Below are 21,999 nucleotides of genomic sequence, written 5' to 3'. Positions count from 1 at the left end.
TTATTTGACTGGTTATAGCTTAAGCAGTTGTCTGATTTGGGAAAGCCTACGTGGCTGTTTGTGACTGGCTGTCCTCAGGGTTCATTTTCTTGGATTCAAATGCACGGACTCTGGCTTAGTGTTTGGTGTGCTTAATGAGGCATTAGAGCCACCCCTGTCTAGTGGCCTCCTTCTTTAAATATTTTCACACCAGCATGTATTCTCCATAGGTTTAAGTTTAAATATAATGAGCAGGGACAGAAACAAGCCTTGCTGAAGCAAAGCTGTTGGGGATACTTCTTTTTCATTTAAGTTTATTTATTTATTGAGAGAAAGGGAGACAAAGAGCTTGAGTGGGGGAGGGGCAGAGAGAGAGGGACTACAGAGACCCAAGCAGGCTCTGTGCTGATAGCAGCACACGCTGAGAGCAGCACGGAGTCTGACGTGGGGCTTGATCTCACGCACCGTGAGATCATGACCTGAGCCAAAATCAAGAGTTAGATGCTTAAATGACTAAGCCACCCTGGTATACCATGAGGGATGATTCCAACCTGACCTTTTCAACTTAACTTTAATAGTAACAGAGACAAGGATGGTTCACACTGTACAAATATCTTTCTTATTCAATTATTAGGTGGATTTTTTATGAATGAATTTTATCATAACTGCTAATTGATTAGATACTTGCTCATCGTTTAGCAATAACAGAACTCCATAATATTTTATTTCATTTATGGGGTTATTTACTTAAAGAACAATTATATTTATTGTCATGATAAAAAGATTTCTGTTCTTTTTTTTTCTTTTTTCTTTGAGAGAGACAGAACACAAGTTGGGGAGAGGGGCAGTTGGAGAGAGAATCTCAGGCAGCCTCCACATTCATCATGGAGCCTGATGTGGGGCTCAGTCCCACCAACCTGGGATCATAAACTGAGCCAAATCAAGAGTCTGACGATCAGTCACCTGAGCCACCCAGGAGCCCCAAAGTGGGTTTCGGATATGATTTCTCACTACCTTAAGCATTGGGAATCTTCAAACTGCTCTTTCTAACGATTATTTTCAGACTATCAGGCCAAATTTTCTCTCTATATCACCTGCTTTATGCTATATGCTATATTGCTCTGGGTATTACAATCATAATTCATGCCAGTGTGTGTTGAGATGTCACTTTTATGTATTTGGTCTTTATTATTAATTGCATAAATGCCAGTTTGCATGTATTTGTCAAAAATTGATTTTTAGGGAGAGTAGTATTGGTTTTTACATTTTTCTAATGCTTTCAAACACATTTCTGTCTCAGTTATCATCACCTAGGACGTTTTTCTTCTCAATTAGATTGCTGCGAATGTGCTAAGGTACTATCTCTCCACTTCAAGCCCCCATCTTCTCAGTTCTCTGATTACATGGCAACACGTTCTCTAACTCTTGCTTCAGTTGCTTCGGTTTATGACATTGTCTAAATCACACCTCTTAACTGAAAGAACCTTTTCACCAGAAAATGCAGATCCAACTAGGAGTCAAAAAACCTCGATATTGAGTTACTTTCTATGAACTACATTAAGCATTTTCTCCACCTCAAAGTCACGAGTATTTTGTTTTTATTTAAATACCATATGATACGTGTTCACCAGAGCCTTGCAGTTAAGATACACTCAATGATTATGTTGAGTCATAAGAAAACCCATTGACTGACAGAGGTAATGGACACCATACATTTTTGATTCTCAGTCTTTTCAATTGTGGCATTCAACATAAGTCTGTTAGTTGACATAAGAATTTCTAGGCTGATCAGTAATTCAATAAATTATTAACTTCAGTTACGTGTCAACACGTAATTAAGAAGGTCATCAACTCAACAAGAATGATGCCACCATCTTCATTGTGTATTAACAACCTCTCAAAGAGTAGCTCTTCAGTCTTCGGGGTTTGCACTGAATTCATGTTTTGAATACAATTCTTAATCCAAGATTAATTCATTTAAACTTTACCTTTGTGTACAACCTATCTACTTCAAGCAGGCTTCAGTGGGACTATTGGAACTCAGGGACTCTATAATGCCAAAGTGTAAGACTAAAGGAGTTTAATATGAGAACATTTATATTTTATCAGCACATGTGAAAAGTCATCTTCTTCATTTGTATTTTGGTCTACCACATTATTTCATGAAACTATTTTCTCCTGAAAATCAATTTGCCACAAAGCTTCATTGTATAACCTGTTATATACAATGCATTAGAGGTAATAAGAATTTCAAGTTAGAATGGTTACTTCTTTTGAGAAATGTCCATTATTACTTACAAATATTTTAAAATCTCTAACAACATACAATGAGATATGATAATAACTGTATGTGGTCAACTCCCCTAATGGTACAATGGGAAGAATGTAGATACTGTTGAAGGCTGAGAAAATGTTTCAAAAAGTAGAATTCGAAATTTTAGGATTGATAAACAGCATTTTTATAAAAGGGTGAAATTAAAGGAAATAAAAAGTGATCACGAGGATGACGTGTCAGCACTACATCATTACAGAGCAGTCAGGAAACTAACCTTAGTTTGTCAATGAGGTGGATGACATAAAAAATTAAAATCCAGGGATGTCTGGGCGGCTCAGTCCGTTAAGTGTCTGACTTCAGCTCAGGTCATAATCTCGCGGTTCCTGGGTTCAACCCCACATCAGGCTTTGTACTGACAGATCAGAGCCTGGAGCCTGCTTTGGATTCTGTGTCTCCCTCTTTCACTGCCCCTCCCCCCACTCACACTCTGTCCCTCCCTCTCTCAAAAAAATAAACATTAAAAAAAATTAAAATCCAGACAGATATTTTCAAAACATTATTGTGCAGACAGTAGATTCACAAAAATACAAGTAGTATCAATTGACAATTATGGGGATTTCTTTAGAAACTCTGAACTGTTTCTTTAGAAACAACTCAGTTGTTCCTGTCATCACTCCTCTGATTGTAAACGAAAATAACAATACAGTATTCAGTAGCAATAATTTAGAGAGAAAATAATCAAATAAACTTTGAACTTGAGGTGAGAACCTAGTTAAATAAGAAGAGAACCCAAGGCAGTTAAACAAAATACATTTTAAAAATTAAAAATCAGATGAAGAGAGACAGGAGAAAAACTAGGATGCAAGAGTTTTATGAAAACAAAGGGAAGAAAGTATGTTTCCTCCCCTGTTTTTTTTCTTGTATGAGAATGCACACTTAAGGCTTTATCACAACTTGTTATTTTTAGTTCACAGTTCTTTTTTTTTTTTTTCAACGTTTATTTATTTTTGGGACAGAGAGAGACAGAGCATGAACGGAGGAGGGGCAGAGAGAGAGGGAGACACAGAATCGGAAACAGGCTCCAGGCTCTGAGCCATCAGCCCAGAGCCTGACGCGGGGCTGGAACTCACAGACCGCGAGATCGTGACCTGGCTGAAGGCGGACGCTTAACCGACTGCGCCACCCAGGCGCCCCATAGTTCACAGTTCTTAACAGACAAGCTAACCTATATTACCAAAGAATGACTCGGTGTAGTTCTTCAGAGAACAGGACACTGAAAACACATTTCCACTTAACAGGACGGGATTAGTTGGTAGAATGTGTTAGAAAAGCTGCAAATCTCCTACAACAAATATCAATCCTCTCATTCAGGGGTTGTTTTTCATCACTGACTAAAAAATATAGTCAATCCATTAAACTTTCTTTCTTTCAAGTTCTAAAATTGTCCCAGGTGAATTATCAGGGTTTTTTCCCCATCATGTCACTCTGGTGGGCTGATAAAGACCCAAAAACAACATATGGTCAAATGTTTACTGTCAAACAGCAATCTCTTAACATTAAAAGAAAATGGGTTTTGGATTCAAAACTACATTAAAGAAACACTTTTGTTAGTTTGTTTTTAGTTTATTATGTGCCAAAAATGGAGGTGGGCACAAGCACCCCCCTGAAAACAAAACAAAAACCCACAAAAATAAAACACAGAAAAACAAGTGTATTACCATTTACTGATAAAATTAAACAACAACAGCAAAAGAACACACAAATACCAACAACACGATATGATGTGGTAAAACATTCCGAAAAGATAGAAGGGAAAGTGACTTTTTGTTAGGTGAGAAAAAGGCAAGTAGTTAACTAACTTGGATCTTAAAAGAGAAGTTGTTTTCCTTTTGTTGTTATTGATTTTTGTCTTTTTTTTTTTTTCCTGAAAAGTAGAGGAAGGCAACGGGGAATAAGTGTTAAGGGATGAACCCTATTCATGTTTGAGTAGCATCAAGCTTTCTATGAGATTGGAATTTAGACACACACACACACACACGGAGGTAGTAAATGATTGGTAAGGCTGTTCTACTTGACATCATCCCTGTATTAGCCAGGGTTCTCTAGAAAAAGAGAACTAATAGGATGTAGACACACAGATTAGAAAGATTAGGAAGGGAGGGAGATTTACTATAGGAATTGACTCATGCAGTTGCAGAGATCTAAAAGTCCCGTAATCTTCCCTCCACAAATTGGTATAATTCAATCCATGTCCAAAGGCCCTTGTACCAGGGGCTCTGATATTTGAACACAGGAAAAGATGAATATCCAAGCTCAAGAGAAAGAGTGAATTTGCCCTTCCTTTGCCTTTTGGTTCTATTCAGGCCCTCAACAGACTGGATGAGGTCTACTCACATTGGTGAAGGCAGACTTCTTTATTCAGCCTACTGAATGAAATGCTAATCTCTTCCAGAAATACCATCACTGACTACCCAGATATAATGTTTTCCCCGCTATTTGCATTCTATAGCTCAGTTAACACATAAAATCAACCAATACCGTCGCCACTAGCTCCCAGACTTTTCACAAATCTGCAGGTATCCCATCATTTAAGTTCCAGTTCAGATATTGTAATTCCATGGAGATCTTCCCTGATGCTCTAATCTAAATCGAAATTGCACCTCCTCTCCAGCCCTATCACATCATCCTGTTTCACTTGCGGCGCGAGCCTGTGGAGTTGGCGGCGTCAGCGGCTGCTCCAGGTGGGGGCGGTTTGAGGCAGCGGGAGGCAGATGCCAGCGCGAGGCGGCGCGAGGCGGCGCAAGGCGGCGGCGGCTGCGAGGCGACTGCGGGAGGCAAGGGCTGCTCGAGGCGGGGGCGGCACGAGGCGGAGACGTTGGCGAGGCGGCCACGTGAGGCGAGGCAGCGGCGCGAGGCGAGGTTGGCGCGAGGCGGCGGCAAGGCAGCTGCGGAGGCGCGGGGCGACGCAGCGGCGCCAGGCGGCGAGGCGGCCACGCTCCGGCCGGGTCCCCACTGCTCCAGGCGGTGCCATGGATGAGGCTGTGGGCGACCTTAAGCAGGCGCCGCCCTGCGTTGCCGAGGCGCCGAATGTCCACTTGGAGGTGCACCAGAGGAGCACAGGTGAGCCTGGGCGCTGCACCCAAGCGGAGCCTGACGGCCCTGGGATGAAGGGGCGTGTGTGCAAGTTATCCTCAGAGCTGGCGTTTGTCGGGCCGTTCGGTCACCCTCGCTGCCCACCACCTGACGTCTCAGGACCCCAGGCGAACCCCCGTGGTCGCAGTTTTCAGAGGGGTCTGGGTGTGTCTTGTGTGGGGCAGGCGCCCGGGACGGTGGACCCTCCCGGGCCTGCCTGCCGCAGAGGGCGAGGCCGAGGGGGAGGCCGGCTGGGGCAGTGTGGGAGGCGGGGCGGAGGCAGGTGTGGTCCAGAACCGGTCAGCGTCCTGGAAGCCTTGAAGGCCAGTCGGAAAGTGTCAGAGTTTTCCCACGTGAATCAGAGGCCTCGGGCTTTTGTTAAAATGCGGACTCGAGCTGCAACCCCACGGCTGTGGGAGCTTTGCGCCTTGGTTCCTAACAGTAGCAGCACTAGCGAGAGCTCGCGGCGCGCGCCAGGCCTGTGTGTCTGGGCTGATCTTCCGTTGGGGCAGCCGCGGGTGGCAGGAGCTGTTGCTGTGGCCGCTTGGCGTATGGAGAGCAGGGCTTGGCTTGGGGCTGACCCCCAGGCGAGCCCACGGCTGTGCTCTGAAAGGTCTGACTTTGTAGAAGGCACTTGTTACCATCCTGACCTCTGTGTCTTGTGTCCCCAGCCCTGCCAAAAAAGAACCTACTAAGCTGAGCGTTAGAAAGCTGATCAACAGACATAACATTTTGTTTGGTGACTACATGTGGACCGAGTTTGATGATCCTTTTCTGAGCAGAAACGTGCAGTGTGTGTCTGTTGTTGCCACAGAGTTGAAGGTTAAAGACCCACAGGTGACTAATTCATATTGCCAAGAAATCGCTAATTCATAGCCGAATACAAAGTCAGTGTCATGGGGGCACCAGGCTGGCTCACCTAGCAGATCATGCGATCTTGATTTTGGGTTCATGGGTTCAAGCCCCACATCGGGTGTTGAGTTTACTTTAAAAAAATTTTTAACAGTATTTATTCTTCCAATCCATGAGCACGGAATGTTTTTCCTTTTCTTTATATCTTCTTCAATTTCCTTCATAAGCTTTCTATACTTTTCAGCATACAGATCTTTTACATGTTTGGTTAGGTTTATTCCTAGGTATTTTATGCTTCTAGGTGCAATTGTGAATGGGATCAGTTTCTTCATTTGTCTTTCTGTTGCCTCGTTATTAGTGTATAAGAATGCAATTGATTTTTATACATTGGTTTTGTATCCTGCGACTTTGCTGAATTCATGTATCAGTTCTAGCAGACTTTTGGTGGAGTCTGTCGGGTTTTCCACGTATAATATCATGTCATCTGCAAAAAGGGAAAGCTTGACTTCATCCTTGCCAATTTTGATGCCTTTGATTTCCTTTTGGTGTCTGACTGCTGATGCTAGAACTTCCAACACTATGTTAAACAACAGCAGTGAGAGTGGACATCCCTGTCATGTTCCTAATCTCAGGGGGAAAGCTCTCAGTTTTTCCCCACTGAGGATGATATTAGCTGTGGGCGTTTCATAAATGGCTTTTAGGATGTTTAACTATGTTCCTTCTATCCCAACTGTCTTGAGGGTTTTTATTATGAAAGCATGCTGAATTTTGTCATATGCTTTTTCTGCATGGATTGACAGGATCATATGGTTCTTATCTTTTCTTTTATTAAGGTGATGTATCACATTGATTGATTTGCGAATGTTGAACGAGCCCTCTAGCCCAGGAATGAATCCCACTTGAACATGGGGAAAATTCACTTTATATGCTGTTGAATTCGATTTGCTAGTATCTTATTGAGAAGTTTTGCATCCATATTCATCAGGGATATTGGCCTGTAGTTGTCTGTTTTTACTGGGAGTCTGTCTGGTTTAGGAATCAAAGAAATGCTGGCTTCATAGAATGAGTCTGGAAGTTTTCCTTCCCTTTCTATTTCTTGGACTAGCTTGAGAAGGATAGGTATTATCTCTGCTTTAAATGTCTGGTAGAATTCCCCAGGGAAGCCATCTGGTCCTGGACTCTTACTTGTTGGGAGATGTTTGATAACTGATTCAATTTCTTCGCTGGTTATGGGTCTGTTCAAGTTTTCCTTTTCTTGCTGTTTGAGTTTTGGAAGTGTGTGGGTGCTGAGAAATTTGTCCATTTCTTCCAGGTTGTCCAGTTTGTTGGCATATAATTTTTCATAGCATTCCCTGCTAATTGTTTGTACTTCTGAGGGATTGGTTGTAATCGTTCCATTTTCATTCATGATTTTATCTATTTGGGTCATCTCCCTTTTCTTTTTGAGAAGCCTGGTTAGAGGTTTATCAATCTTGTTTGTTTTTTCAAAAAACCAACTCTTGGTTTCATTGATCTGCTCTACAGGATTTTTTTGGTTCTATATTGTTTATTTCTGCTCTGATCTTTATTATTTCTCTTCCTCTGCTGGGTTTCGGGTGTCTTTGCTGTTCTGCTTCTATTTCCGTTAGGTGTGCTGTTAGATTTTGTATTTGGGATTTTTCTTGTTTCTCGAGATAGGCCTGGATTGCAGTGTATTTTCCTCTCAGGACTGTCTTCGCTGCATCCCAAAGCGTTTGGATTGCTGTATTTTCGTTTTCATTTATTTCCACGTATTTTTTAACTTCTTCTCTAATTGCCTGGTTGATCCATTCATTCTTTGGTAGGGTGTTCTTTAACCTCCGTGCCTTTGGAGGTTTTCCAGACTTTTTCCTGTGGTTGATTTCACGTTTCATAGCATTGTGGTCTAAAAGTGTGCATGGTGTGATCTCAATTCTTGTATACTTATTGAGGTCTGTTTGGTGACCCAGTATGTAATCTATCTTGGAGAATGTTCCGTGTACACTCGAGAAGAAAGTATGTTCTGTTGCTTTGGGATGCAGAGTTCTAAATATATCTGTCAAGTCCATCTGATCCAATGTATCATTCAGGGCCCTTGTTTCTTTATTGATCCTGTGTCTAGATGACCTATCCATTGTTGTAAGTGGGGTATTCAAGTCCCCTGCAATTACTACATTCTTATCAATAAGGTTGCATATGTTTGTGAGTAATTGTTTTATATATTTGGGGGCTCCCAAATTTGGCGCTTGTAATTGTTAGCTCTTCCTGATGGATAGACCCTGTAATTATTATATAATGCCCTTCTTCATCTCTTGTTACCCCCTTTAATTTAAAGTGTAGTTTAAATTTAAAGTATAAGTATGGCTACTCCAGCTTTCTTTTGACTTCCAGTAGCATGATAGATAGTTCTCCATCCCCTCACTTTCAATCTGAAGGTGTCCTCAGGTCTAAAATGAGTCTCTTGTAGACAGCAAACAGATGGGTCTTGTGTTTTTTTCTTTTTTTTTAATCCATTCTGATACCCTATGTCTGTTGGTTGGAGCATTTAGTCCATTTATATTCAGTGTTGTTACTGAAAGATACGGGTTTAGATTCATTGTGATGTCTGTAGTTTGCATGCTTGTAGTGATGTCTCTGGTACTTTGTGGTCCTTGCAACATTTTACTCACAGAATCCCCTTAGGATCTCTTGTAGGGCTGGTTTAGTGGTGTGATGAATTCCTTCAGTTTTTGTTTGGGAAGACCTTTATCTGTCCTTCTATTCTGAATGAGAGATTTGCTGGAGAAAGGATTCTTGGCTGCATATTTTTTTCTGTTCATTACATTGAAGATTCCCTGCCATTCCTTTCTGGCCTGTCAGGTTTCAGTAGATAGATCTGTCATCTACTATCTTATCAGACAGTCTTATCAGTCTCCCTTTATATGTTGGAGCATGTTTATCCCTAGCTGCTTTCAGAATTTTCTCCCTATCCTTGTACTTGCCAGTTTCACTATGATATGTAGTGCAGAAGATCAATTGAAGTTACATCTGAATTGAGTCTCTGTGCCTCTTGGATTTCAATGCCTTTTTCCTTCCCCACATCAGGAAAGTTCTCAGCTATGATTTGTTCAAGTACACCTTCAGCCCCTTTCTCTCTCTCTTCCTCTTCTGAAATTCCTGTTATACGGATATTGTTCTGTTTGATTGCCTCACTTAGTTCTCTAATTCTCCCTTCATACTCCTGGATTTTTTTCTCTCTCTTTTTCTCAGCTTCCTCTTTTTCCATAATTTTATCTTCTAATTCTTTCTCTCTGTCTTCCTCTTCTGAAATTCCTGTTATATGGATATTGTTCTGTTTGATTGCCTCACTTAGTTCTCTAATTCTCCCCTCATACTTCTGGATTTTTTTCTCTTTTTCGCAGCTTCCTCTTTTTCCATAATTTTATCTTCTAATTCACCTATTCTCTCCTCTGCCTCTTCAATCTGTGCTATTGCCACCTCCATTTTATTTTACACCTCATTGATTGCATTTTTTAGCTTCTCATGACTATTTCTTAGGCCCTTGATCTCTGTAGTAATAGATTCTTTACTGTCGTCTATGCTCCTTTCAAGCCCAGGGATTAATTTTATGACTGTTATTCTAAATCCTTGTTCTGTTTTATTGCTTAAATCATGTTTGATCAATTCGCTAGCTGTCGCTACTTCCTGGAGTTTCTTTTGAGGAGAATTCTTACGTTTCATCCTTTTGGATAGTCCCTGGGGTGGCGCCCAACGGCAGGGCACTTTCCCTGTGTTGTCTGGAGTAACTTGTGTTGGTGGGCAGGGCCGCAGTCAGACCCAACGTCTGTCCCCAGTCCACCGCTTGGGCCAGAGTCAGACTGGTGTGCACCTTATGTTCCCCTCTCCCAGGGGCAGGACTCATTGTGAACTGGTGTGGGCCCTCTCTGGGCTACTTGCACACTGCCAGGTTTGTGCTGCTTTGATGGGATCTGGCGTATTAGGCAGGGTGGATCTGCAACGTGCACAGGGGTGGGCGGGGCAGGCTTAGCTTGCTTTGCTGTAAGTGGTCCCCTGCGGGAGGGGCACTGCAGCACCTGGAGGGAGGTAGCAGACCCGTCGGAGGGGTGGATCCACAGAAGCACAGTGTTGGGTGTTTGCGTGGTGCAAGTAAGTTCGGTGAGGGGAACTGTTTCCCTTTGGGATTTTGGCGGGGGGATGGGAGACGGAGATGGCACTGGCCAGCACCTTTGTTCCCCGCCAAGCTAAGCTCTGTCTTCAGGGCTCATCAACTCTCCCGGTGTCCTCTCGCCCTCCCTGATCTCCGAGGGTAGAATTGTTGACTTTTAACATTCCAGATATTAAGTCCCGCTGGCTGTCAGAACTCACGCAGTCTGTCCCCTCCACTTTTGCAAGCCAGATGCAGGGGCTCTGCCTTACTGGGCGGGCTGCCCCTCCACCGCCCCAGCTCCATCCCACCAGTCCGTGTAGCACACACCGCCTCTCCGCCCTTCCTACCCTCTTCCGTGGGCCTCTTGTCTATGCTTGGCTCCGGAGAGTCCGTTCTGCTCGTCTTCTGGCGGTTTTGTGGATTGTTTAGGCAGGTGTGGGTGGAATCCAAGCGATCAGCAGGACAAGGTGAGCCCAGCATCCTCCTACGCCGCCATCTTCTCCTCCCTTTCACTTCTGTATGTTTTAAAAGAAATTCCATTAAATAGTGTGAGCCACTGAATTGTATTTAATAATGAAAGAAAAAACAAAGGATCTCCCTTCAGGTTTTTTATTTCATAATTCCTTTCCTTGTCTAGCAGTAGGGAAGTTTTATTCTGGTTAAAGACTCAAGAGATTTTATGAAAATAATGATTATGAATGAAAATGTTTAAATATGATCTGGAAGATAAAGTTGGGTATTTAAAATATGTGAAAATGCCAGTGGTGTTTGTTACATATTTTTAAAACCTGAATCATATCTTACTGGTTTGAAACACTTCATGGGATTTGGCAGAGGTTGTTTTTAATGTTTATTTTCGAGAGAGAGCGCAAGCGAGGGAGGGACAAAGAGAGAGGGAGACCCAGAATCTAAAGCTGACTTCAGGCTCTGAGCTGTCAGCACAGAGCTCGATGCAAGGCTTGAACTCATGAACCACGAGATCATGACCTAAGCCAAAGTCCAACACTTAATCGACTAAGCCACCCAGGCGCCTCTGGCAGAAATGTTTAACATGTGTGTTCTGGAATTTTTAGTTATTTTACGGAAATGATAAAAGTTATTTTGAAATAGAACATAAGAATTACATGTGTTAACTTGGAAAGCAAGGAAACCTACATCTATATGCATTAAGTCAAGAAGACAGAAACTACTGCAGGTTTTTCAGTTATTTTATTTTATAGTTAGTTGCTCTGAGAAAACTTGCTTAGTGCTTGCTTGTTTGTTTTAATGGCTAAAAGAAATGTTTAGAATAGTTGGTTTCATTTTTTTCCAGTATATTACCCTAGGTATGCAGTGACAAAGTCACTGATATTCCCTGATCTGAAGCAGACCAGGACCTTTTTTTCAAGTTTGTACTGAAGTTCCCTCTCTCTCTCTCTCTCTCTCTCTCTCTCTCTTTGTATATGTGTGTGTGTGTGTGTGTGTGTGTGTGTGTGTGTATACACACATATACATACAGAAAAGTGCACATATTGTAGGAGTGAACCTCAATGATTTTTACCAAGTGAATATCCCTGTCTCTTGCATCTGGGACCATAGAGTTGGCCTAAGTTCACTTTCAGTAGAAACAGCCAGCTAGGCTCCTAAAGAGTTTGTGCCAAGTTTACAGCTCCAGAAGCTGTGTCTGAGAATTCTGGTTGTTGTCCATCCTCATCAACGCTTGGTATTTTCTCTTTCCTTTCTGTATTTTCTGTTTTTATTACTTTCTAACATTTTATTATATCTTTTCACTAATCTCTGCACCCAATGTGGGGCTCAGACTCAGAACCCTAAGATGAAGAGTCTCACGCTTTATCAACTGAGTCCGTCAGGAGCCCCTATTTCTGTACTTTCTAAATGGCTTGGGTGATTATTGAAAGGTATTTCATTATGGTTTTAATTTGTATTTCCTTGATGGATTTTCATCGGTTTAACGGCCCTTTGTGTCCCCTCAAAGAGAGGTTTTTAAGGCAGAGGAATGTTTTCAAAAGTGATAGAAGGGCAGGGAAAGGGATGAGTAGATATGACATGGAATCAGGGAGCGGCCCCTGCCTCTGTCCTAGAGAGCACTCCCAGTTAAGCGGAGGCACTGCTTCTGAAACGGAGCTTCCTCACCTGCTGCTATGAGTACCTGCATATGCTGGAGTCTACACCCTCTTGGTAGTTGACTTTCTGCTACTTTGAGAGTTGAAAACAGAAGGATTTTTCCTCACTTTTGCCTTTTAAATTCCTACCAGTGCCTCCCGTTTGAGGGGCCTATCAGGAAACCAGGCCAGAGAATCTGGAAGTGTCCTTTTCAGCACACCACCTTTCCCTCAGAGTAAAGAGAAAAGCTGGGAAGTCAGAAAGTAAACTGCATCCTGACTATGTCGATCCCAGTGCTCTTTACCTTAGCCCTCTAAATATTAAGGAGCAGGGGGAGGTTTGCAAGGATGGTAGCCATAGCAATCTGCATATCAATGTGCACCAACATTTTCAGGCAAATATTTAACCAATAGATTTCATGTGTGTAAGCCTTTTATAAAGTGCTCTGGAGAAATAAAAAGTAAAGTACTTGCCCTCATACCTTTCTAACTTCTTAGGGAATAAAGAAAAATACACATGGAACATCAGCAAATAATAAAGAAAATTGGGAGGTAAATTGTGATAGTAGACAATGAGTCCTGAATGATTTTTCTGAGAGCAGGAGAGAGGAAATGGCAGCTAAAGTAGTTGAGCATGCCATGGGGTTGAACTTGATCTCAAAAGTTAACACTGTTTGTAGAGGTGAAGGAAAGAAAGAACAGCATTCTGGGCCACAGGAGCAATATGAATGGAATAGAGAGCACAGGATTAGGCTGTGGCATCTTTCCAAAATATTAAGATCCTGTCTTATTTTGACCTCAAGTATGCTTTAGAAGAATAACACAGAGTTAACAACCTAAATTTTTATAGCAAGTTTGCTGTGAACTTAGAAATCTGGAAAGCACACTGCAGTAGGAATAAGGGAACTGAGATGTTCACTTGAGAGGGTAGAAACCTAAAAGGAATGCCTATGAAGTGTTAGAAGAGAGTGTAAACTTTTTTAGTGATTTGAAGAGGAAGAGCTTGAATCAATGCACTGCAGTTAGAGGTACTCAGTTATAAATTCAATGAAAAGGAATGTTTTAAGTTTATTTTGAGATAGGATACACAAGTGGAGGAGGGGCAGAAAGAAAGGGAGAGAGAATTTCAAGCAGGCGCCACGCTGTCCATGAGGAGCCTGATGTGGGGTTCAAACTCAGGAACCAAAAGATCATGAGCTGAGCTGAAGTCAGAAGCTTAACCAACTGAGCCACACAGGTGCCCCAGTGAAAAAGAATTTTTTGAACAATTGCTATCCAAAAATGAAACCCACTGCTCGTGTAGATGTAATATCTTGATCCCTGAATTATTCTCACAGAAATTAAGTGACCAAGTATATCAGGGAATTCCTGTAATCAGAACGAAGAGGATGATCACCAAGTCCCTTTTCAAAAAATAGGGGTAGGTGGGGTGGCATTTATCAAGAAACCTGAAAGCCGGCTAGTTTACACTTTAAAAACTGATACAATTAGTTTTTCCTACCTGTGTACTTTGTGCCAGGTGCAGTCAAGAGTATGGTGAATAAAATAATTCTGTGTTCTCTAAAACAAATGTGAAGAAACTTTAGTCTTAGAAGGTGCTCCATGAAAAAAAAATGAGTCTGAAGGAAAACAATTTTGAGAAATTCTGTATCCACTTACCTTTTTAATAGTAATTCACAGAATATAAAAGTTTCATGGCTCTGTGATGTCCTTTAATAAATGACTTTGCTTAATCTCTGAATCATGCAGCGTTCTCCAAATTTATCTCAAAAAATAATCTTCTGTTTAAAGTACATCAACATTCTGGATCTGGTGTTTCTACAGAACTAATTTTGGGGGTACAATTTAATTATAACCACAACTGCTGCCTATGGGTGCCTATGGTTCTAGCAAAGGAAATAGGTAAAACACAATCTGTTTCAACATTGGAGAGGGGCAGAAACTCATTTCTGGAAAAGGTAGTACATACCTAGAACCTATAGGATAGGTTATATTACTGGGAAAGAGGATGGGAAAAGAGTGTTTGAGACCTAGGAAACTCCAAATGTGAGGGGCTACTTGTGATTATGATACATTCTTGAACAGCATGGCACATTTTTAAGAAATGCTTAATATGGAATATATATTTAATGTATATTTAACACAGATTTGTTTCGTGTCTCACATTTTTTTGTAAGCCCACTACAAAGGTTATTGACACACAGAAATAATGGCCCAAATGTGGGAAAGAAATGTGGGGGCGCTCTGGTCAGAAACCTTTGCTGGAATGGTCTAACATGAACCTCTTCTCTGTTTAAATGTTTTTAGTCACTGAAAACACTCTTATCTCATGATGCATTTTTTCCTCCTTATAGTAAGATGAAATCCACCTTTCTGTAACTTTCACCTGCCCCAGGTCTGCATTCTTGAGCTGCAGAGAAAGAACTCTGGGCTTTATTACTGTGGGAGTACCAGAGTCATTTTCTATTGGTGATGGAATTTAAAATAAGGATCTATGTAATGGAGTTTTCAGTTGCTCTGCACATTAATTTTAATACCAGACACTTCACCGCTTTTAACATGTGAAATATATCTGTATGTCTTAAAGTTTTCTTAAGACTACAATATAAATATTGAGTTTTATAGAACCTGTATTTATCAAGGGAGTATTTTGGGGATTTGGTTTCAGCATCTTTTTGTAAAAATGTTAGATCTTAGGAGTATTTTCATAATTCAGCAGGGTGTGCCATGTTAATGGACATGAGCAGCAGGATCCTTGGACCACATACTAGAATTACTCCTCAGAGTGCTTGTAATTTCAATTCCAGAGCCTAATGATAGCTGTAATCCAGTTGTTTGTCTTCTCTTTTTGAAAGTGATTCACAGCTGCCCACTGATTTTGGAAATCTATTTCTTTTGCTCAATTCGAAGTTGGTAGTCAAAATTTAAATTAAAGTGGTATTGGAAAAAGACATGGTAGGGATTGAAAAAAAAGGAATGGGGGGCGCCTGGGTGGCGCAGTCGGTTAAGCGTCCGACTTCAGCCAGGTCACGATCTCGCGGTCCGTGAGTTCGAGCCCCGCGTCGGGCTCTGGGCTGATGGCTCGGAGCCTGGAGCCTGTTTCCGATTCTGTGTCTCCCTCTCTCTCTGCCCCTCCCCCGTTCATGCTCTGTCTCTCTCTGTCCCAAAAATAAATAAACGTTGAAAAAAAAAATTTAAAAAAAAAAAGAAAAAAAGGAATGGATAGACAAATATTTTCTATGAGCAAAAGATGCTTTTAAAAGCCACTTAAATCACTCAGGGACAAATTAGAATTTTCTTTCTTCTTTTTCATCTCAGGCTTCAGTGTTTAGAATACTAAAGTTGAAGGAAAATATATTCTTCTCTTGGTTGAAATTAAATGGTTTTAAATTGCTCAATAACTTCCAATTCTAGTTTAAACATGAGATATATGCAGTATATCTTCACACGTTGTATGTATGTGGTATAATTGGTATTTCAAAATTAATATGTATAAAACTTTTCTTTAAATGAGTCAAAATTACTTTGGCTCAACTTTTAACAGAATTCAAATTTTAGATATGCTCTAATTCCATTGGAACAAATTCCATGATTTTATAAAATGAGGAAACTGAGTCGAGTAAAAGTTAAATAATTAATATTAGAATTAGACGTGGAAAGGTCTCGAGTATTTTCACTCTATATGGTTGGTGTGCTTTTTTACTTACTAAGAGACAAATAGTGTTCCAACAAATGTAAAATTGTTTTGATTATTCAAATAGTGATAGGAGTCTTACTTTAATAAATATGGTTCAGTTCAAGAAAAAAGAGAAATCAAAATATGAAAATAAAACTTAAATAAACCTAAATCACATATGATGTGATACTCATATTTCTAATTCTCATGGTTTTTTTTTGTTTTTTTTTTGTTTTTGTTTTTTTTGTCATCAGGGAAATCATCTTTTGGGATCTTATGAAGAACTTCTTATGGTAAGAACATATAATCAACCAAAATTTTATAAAAACGATCATAACATGTTTATTGCATGACATTCTCTGTGTTTTCAGATACAATGTCCAATAAACAAAGGGCTGAGAAAAAGTAGATTGCTCGTCTTTACATTCTTTTTTCCCATTAACCTGATTTATTGATTTATTGACTTATTGGTTTGAAACATAACCTGGTTTATTTTATTATAGTCCCTATCGCCACCAGATTGTTAATTTGTTTATACCTTTGTTGACTGTCTTTATCACTAGAAGGTACTTCCAGGGGTGCTAAAATGATTACTTACTGAACATCGGACCTATACTAGAATTTTTTGAATGGATGGCTTATACCAATATAATGATCACCTATTATGTACCAGTCACTGAGCTAGATTGCTTCAAAGAAACGTTTCCATTTATCCTGATAGTAAACCTAAGAGGTAGATATTAGCTCCATTTTATAGTCAAGGAAGTCCGAGAGCAGGAAAATTATTTGCTCTCGGTTGTTATTATTAATAAGGTGCTGGAACTTGAAGTCTCATTTAGCAATGTCAGATATCAAGCTCTTATGGAGTAGATAGCCTGAAACTCAAAATTTGAAAACTATGTAAAGGAGAAAATGAACAGGAAAACTTACACAAAGTCCAGAAACAATGTTTAAACACAAATTCCATTTCAGAAAACCTCACTGATCACTGATCCTGGGATATCTGCATGTGATCCTGGATAACTGATTCCCTAGTTCCAACTTATTCATGCATATTTGACACATGTCTAGCAAAATGAATAAACTTTTTGAAATGGAATATAAGCTAGTTTTAATTATATAGGTGCTTATTAACCACTTGATTCCGTATTTGTCTTGTGAATAATAGAAACATTGGTAGACCGAGAGGGTATTATACCAAGTCAAAGAAGTCAGAGAAAGACAAATACCATATAATTTCACTAATATGGGTAATCTAAAAAACAAAACAAATGAATAACAAACTGAACAAATGGATAAATGGACAAAACATCAACTAACAAAGATTCCTAAATAGATAGAACAAAGTGATGGTTGCCAGAGGGGAGGTCGATGGCAGTAAAACTGATGTTGAAAGAGAGTGATATCCCTGAGTAGAGTGAAACCAAGAATTAGCTAAATCAAGGCAAGACGGAGATATAGAGTAAGTTAAAAGTAAATTAAATAATTGCTTTTTATTGATGTGTGTAAGCATCCTTACTCTTGTTGTTGTTGTTGTTGTTGTTACGGTTAATGCTGGTATATCTCTGAAATTAGTAATCTTGCTTAGTGTATCTAAGAAACATATGGTTTCCTCATCATGTTCTCTTCCTTTTGAAATTTTTGTGGATTGAAATAAACCTTTGGTTTATTTACTACCTATATGTATTGAAATGAGTGCCAGGTTTACATTCATAGATCAACTTGTAAAGGATTGGAAGTATAGTGTTTTCCTTAAGGACTAAGGACACCCGTCTAATTTGCTGGGCTATGGCACACCAAAGTGCCAGGGTATGTTTTATAGCATTTGTTACTAATCTAATAATCTGCATTCCTCTGGTGAGGTGTACATGCTGGCCTGGTACCTTACCTCCACTCATCTAACCTTAAACCCTGAGGAAAAACCCCAATATTTTGCAAGATAACCATGTGGGAAGGAGATTGTTCTGAGTAACCCAAAAGTATCATCAAATGTGTATTTATGTACAGAGATTGTGTGTGTATATGTATTTATATGTGCATGTATGTGTATAACTACAAATAGTAAACTACTGCTGTATCATACAAAACTTGTAGAGTTGAAAGTCAAGACGGGGAGACTAAAAAAAGACTACATTTGCTGAGTTTTAAGGAATTATTAAGGAGTCCTTTAAGATTCACATTCAAAAATTTGAAAAGAAACCAGTCTTCTCTCTTCTTTGTTCCATTCTCTCTTCTCCCCTCCTCTCCCTTCCACTCCCTCTCTCTCCCTAATATGTATGTACATGACCAGAAAGTAAATGTTTGAACTTGTGAATATGGAAATTTTGTCATTTGCATGAAATTAGAATGTTGGAAGAATCATCTCCTATAAATTGGTATCTCTAAGATTTGTAAGATCTTTGAAAGAGTGATTGAAGTAGAAACTAAAATCTTCAAGAAATGAAGAGGAATAACACAAGGGATAGGAGCTGACTCTCAAGAGTGGTATGCGGTAATATCTGATGACATGATTCAAAGCTAGAGTAATTCAGAGAGAAGGAAGAGGGAATAATCTAGAACTGGAGATGAGCTGTAAAGAGAACACTTGTCCCAGTACAGTCTCAAGCGTGTGAGGAAGGACGGGGTAAAACAAAATGATCCTTTGGGAAAACACTTTTCTCAGAGAAGATCCAGGGCTCCTTTGAGCAAGATGAGGAAGGGAACATTCAGAGTCAAGTGTCAAGATCCTGGGGACTTTGAAGATGATGCATTGTGAATTGCACAGAACACAGTGGGCAAGTTTTAGGAACTGTGGAAAGCTGAGAGAGGGGGAATAAACAGGAGCTGTGCAGAGTCTAAAGGGGTGGAAGTGTGGGAATTGAGACCAATGTCAGGAGGTTTTGATGATGATCTGAAAGAAGCCAGAACAGAGGGTGTGGGGGTAGTGGTCTTATAGAAGGGAGAAGTGGTGAGAACCTTTTTGTGTCTGGGGTACCCTGTGTACTACTTGTGAAGGCGGTGGGAAGCAGGAAAAGTCCAGTATTGTACCCATGCACCTCTCTTTTGACCATAGTTGTGGAAGCTTTTGACATCTGCTGAAGGGTTGGTTCTCTCTTAATCTGGGAGCGAAATGTTAGAATTTTGCAGTAAATTTCTAGTTCATATAATACTTATTTTTAAAGTGAGTAATAAAAAAAATTACTTATATTCTGACCAGGCCAATTGTAATTTCTTGAGATTACGTGGGAAGAGATGGTGGGCATTATCTCAGGGTTTCCCACAAAATTTTACATTGAATAGGAATCTTGTTTAGATCAATCTCAAATTATTTTTCCTTATTTTCCCAAATTATTTTGCATTAAGCAATAGGTGGTTATGTTTAAAAGCTATCCCTTTTGTATTTAATTTCTCCCTTGACTTGATTAAGCTCAACAAGTTTTCACTGCAAGATTTCTCTCACCAGGAGGTCTTTCACAGCTCTCCTTGTTATCCTTCCTCTTCTTTTGGTTGTCTGGTAATGAAATCATCATCCTATCTTTTACAGCATCACAGGCTGATAACAGCATGAACACTGTCAGAGGATTCTTGCTCTCATTAAGCTTTTAATGTCTTTATTGACTTTAAATTTGAGAGGCTTTTTTAATAACGAGAAAGAAACATGTTTGTATGTTGGGTTAATAGCATTGTATTAAGTAGACTGTAGATGATATTTGGGGGGGGGGGAGGATAAGCTTTTCTCTTATCCTAATCAGAAATGAGATGTTTTCCATTTCTGAACTCCTTGTTTTTAAAGGAGACCTTCCACCATATGAATTACACTGTAAACATTGCACTACTTTCTAGAAGATTTTAATACTTCCTAGAAAGATTTTAAGAAGCCAGTGACTCTTAGGTGAAGCTCTCTAAACACCATTTTAGCTGATTTGTCTATGTTTTTAAAATGCAGTGAACAAGTATTTATTGAACACCTCCATTGTGCTATGCACTCTTCTAAGCAATGAGCATCATTGGTGCTTCACGGAAAAAAAAAAATGTGGTTGCTCTCAAAGAACCTATATTATAGTAGCAGAGATACACAATGAACAGGTAAACTGATTTAAATAATGTTCTTAAATTGTCAATAGTTATATGAAACATGAAAAAAATTAAGCACGATTACATGATGGCGTGTCTGGTGGGATGGAGGGTGGGAACGCCCAAGAAGGTGGTTAGAGAAGGTTTCTCTGCACAGCTGATAATTCAGCCAAAAGAATTATTTATTACATTTAATCTTTTTCTCACTAGGTTTGGAAAACTGATTACATCTGCATATTGAATTAGGGTAGCATATCAGTATTTGGCATTGAAACTAATGGGAAGAAATAAAGATTTATTTTAAATAGTAAATAACTTACATAAAAGGATACACTCAAATATATTTACTTTTATTTGAGGTTCTTGAAATAATTAGAGCCTTGCCATAAAGGCGAAAAATGAAACAGGTAAACATGCACAAAACCTGGATGTAACTCCACTGTGGGTAATATTCTATAGCTCTCCAACTAGTTGACACTAGTCACATGTGACTACTGAACATTTGAAACAAGGCTTGTATCTCACACTGAGATGTGCGGTAACATAATCTATTTCAAAGACTTAGTACAGCAAAATATGTATATATGTATGTATATACATTACAGGTTGACATAATATTTGGACATATTAGGTTTAATTACATATATAATTAAAAATTATATATAATTGTACATATTCAATATATAAATATATAAATAAATATATACACATATAGAATTAATTAATTTTATTGGTTTCTTTTTACTTTTTAAAATGTGGCTACTAGCAAATTTAAAATTCTTTTTTGTGGTCACATTTTATTTCTATTGGTCAACACTGTTCCATAGAATTGCTAGTACCTCAAGCATATTGCAGAGAATTTGCAGCCTAGTCATTTAGGTGAATTAAATGTTCGTGAAAGATGGCATATTTTCCAATTTACATGACAAAATCCAAGTAGAATTTATTTAAGACAAAATAATACTGAGGTTATATTATAACCAATGTCTATTAATGTTTGGAAATAATGTGCTAAAACAGAATAATCTTTGAAATCTAGTGATTTTTATATGCTTTTAGGAAAAAGAGCATTCTAATTTGTTGGGAGACATAGATTGTCGTCTAGAATACCTAGCTACATTGTCTAAGTTAAATGGATAATTTTTCATTCTTCATGACCATGTACAGTCTGCACTAAAAGTTAGCTGTATTTTTTAGGGACCACCTTTGGGTATAAATAAGTGTTAGCTTTCGTAAATGAAGCGATTCTAACTGGAAATTGGATTGATAGTTTTCATCTCATCCAAATATCTTTGCACACAGACTTGGCCTAAGTAATTCAAGCAGTCATACCATCAGAAAAACATGTTCTCTACATTGAAATAGTTCTGATGAGAAAGAGGTTATCTTCTCTTGTCACTTGTTTGCTTGCTTGCTTGTTTTACACAGCCATTCCCCATGCTTGTAAGGCCTATTTTAAAGGCAAAAACACTCAGAATAAAATATTATACCTGTTCACAATGACCAGTTTAAGGTAAATAGAAAAGACAGACCCAGTTTTAAGGTCTTTAAGCACATCAAGTTTCTATAGAGTTCTTGACTCGACAGAGCACGATACTACCCAGTATGGTAAATATTTTTTTAGAATTTCCAAATGTTAGGGTTCTTCCAGGCCAAGTGGAATCCTCTTTAATAGTGACTAACTGCTTATTTGAGAATAAGCTCTTGTGATGGAGATTTTTCCTGAAGGATTACCTGTTTTTTTATTCCATACATAGGGGAATCTCTTGTTGGTGTTGCTGAAATT

At 39.4% G+C, this 21,999-nt stretch overlaps 2 long non-coding RNA genes across 2 annotated transcripts in view; both read left to right on the top strand.

Moving 5' to 3' along the window:
* LOC147583412 (uncharacterized) overlaps window positions 1-21,999 on the top strand; it is a 380,385-nt gene that overhangs the window by 240,023 nt on the left and 118,363 nt on the right. The gene's annotated exons all lie outside the window — the stretch shown is intronic.
* On the top strand, window positions 5,162-16,570 carry LOC147583416 (uncharacterized). The gene is made up of 2 exons (XR_015243104.1): window positions 5,162-5,374; window positions 16,415-16,570. It is a non-coding gene; the product is annotated as an uncharacterized LOC147583416 (long non-coding RNA).

Source organism: Puma concolor, chromosome A2 (genome assembly GCF_028749965.1).
Source record: "Puma concolor isolate L17-30 chromosome A2, mPumCon1.1.hap2, whole genome shotgun sequence".
Taxonomy (NCBI): Eukaryota; Metazoa; Chordata; class Mammalia; order Carnivora; family Felidae; genus Puma; species Puma concolor.
The sequence above is the reverse complement of the archived record's forward strand: the minus strand, read 5'-3'. Positions and strand labels throughout refer to the sequence as shown.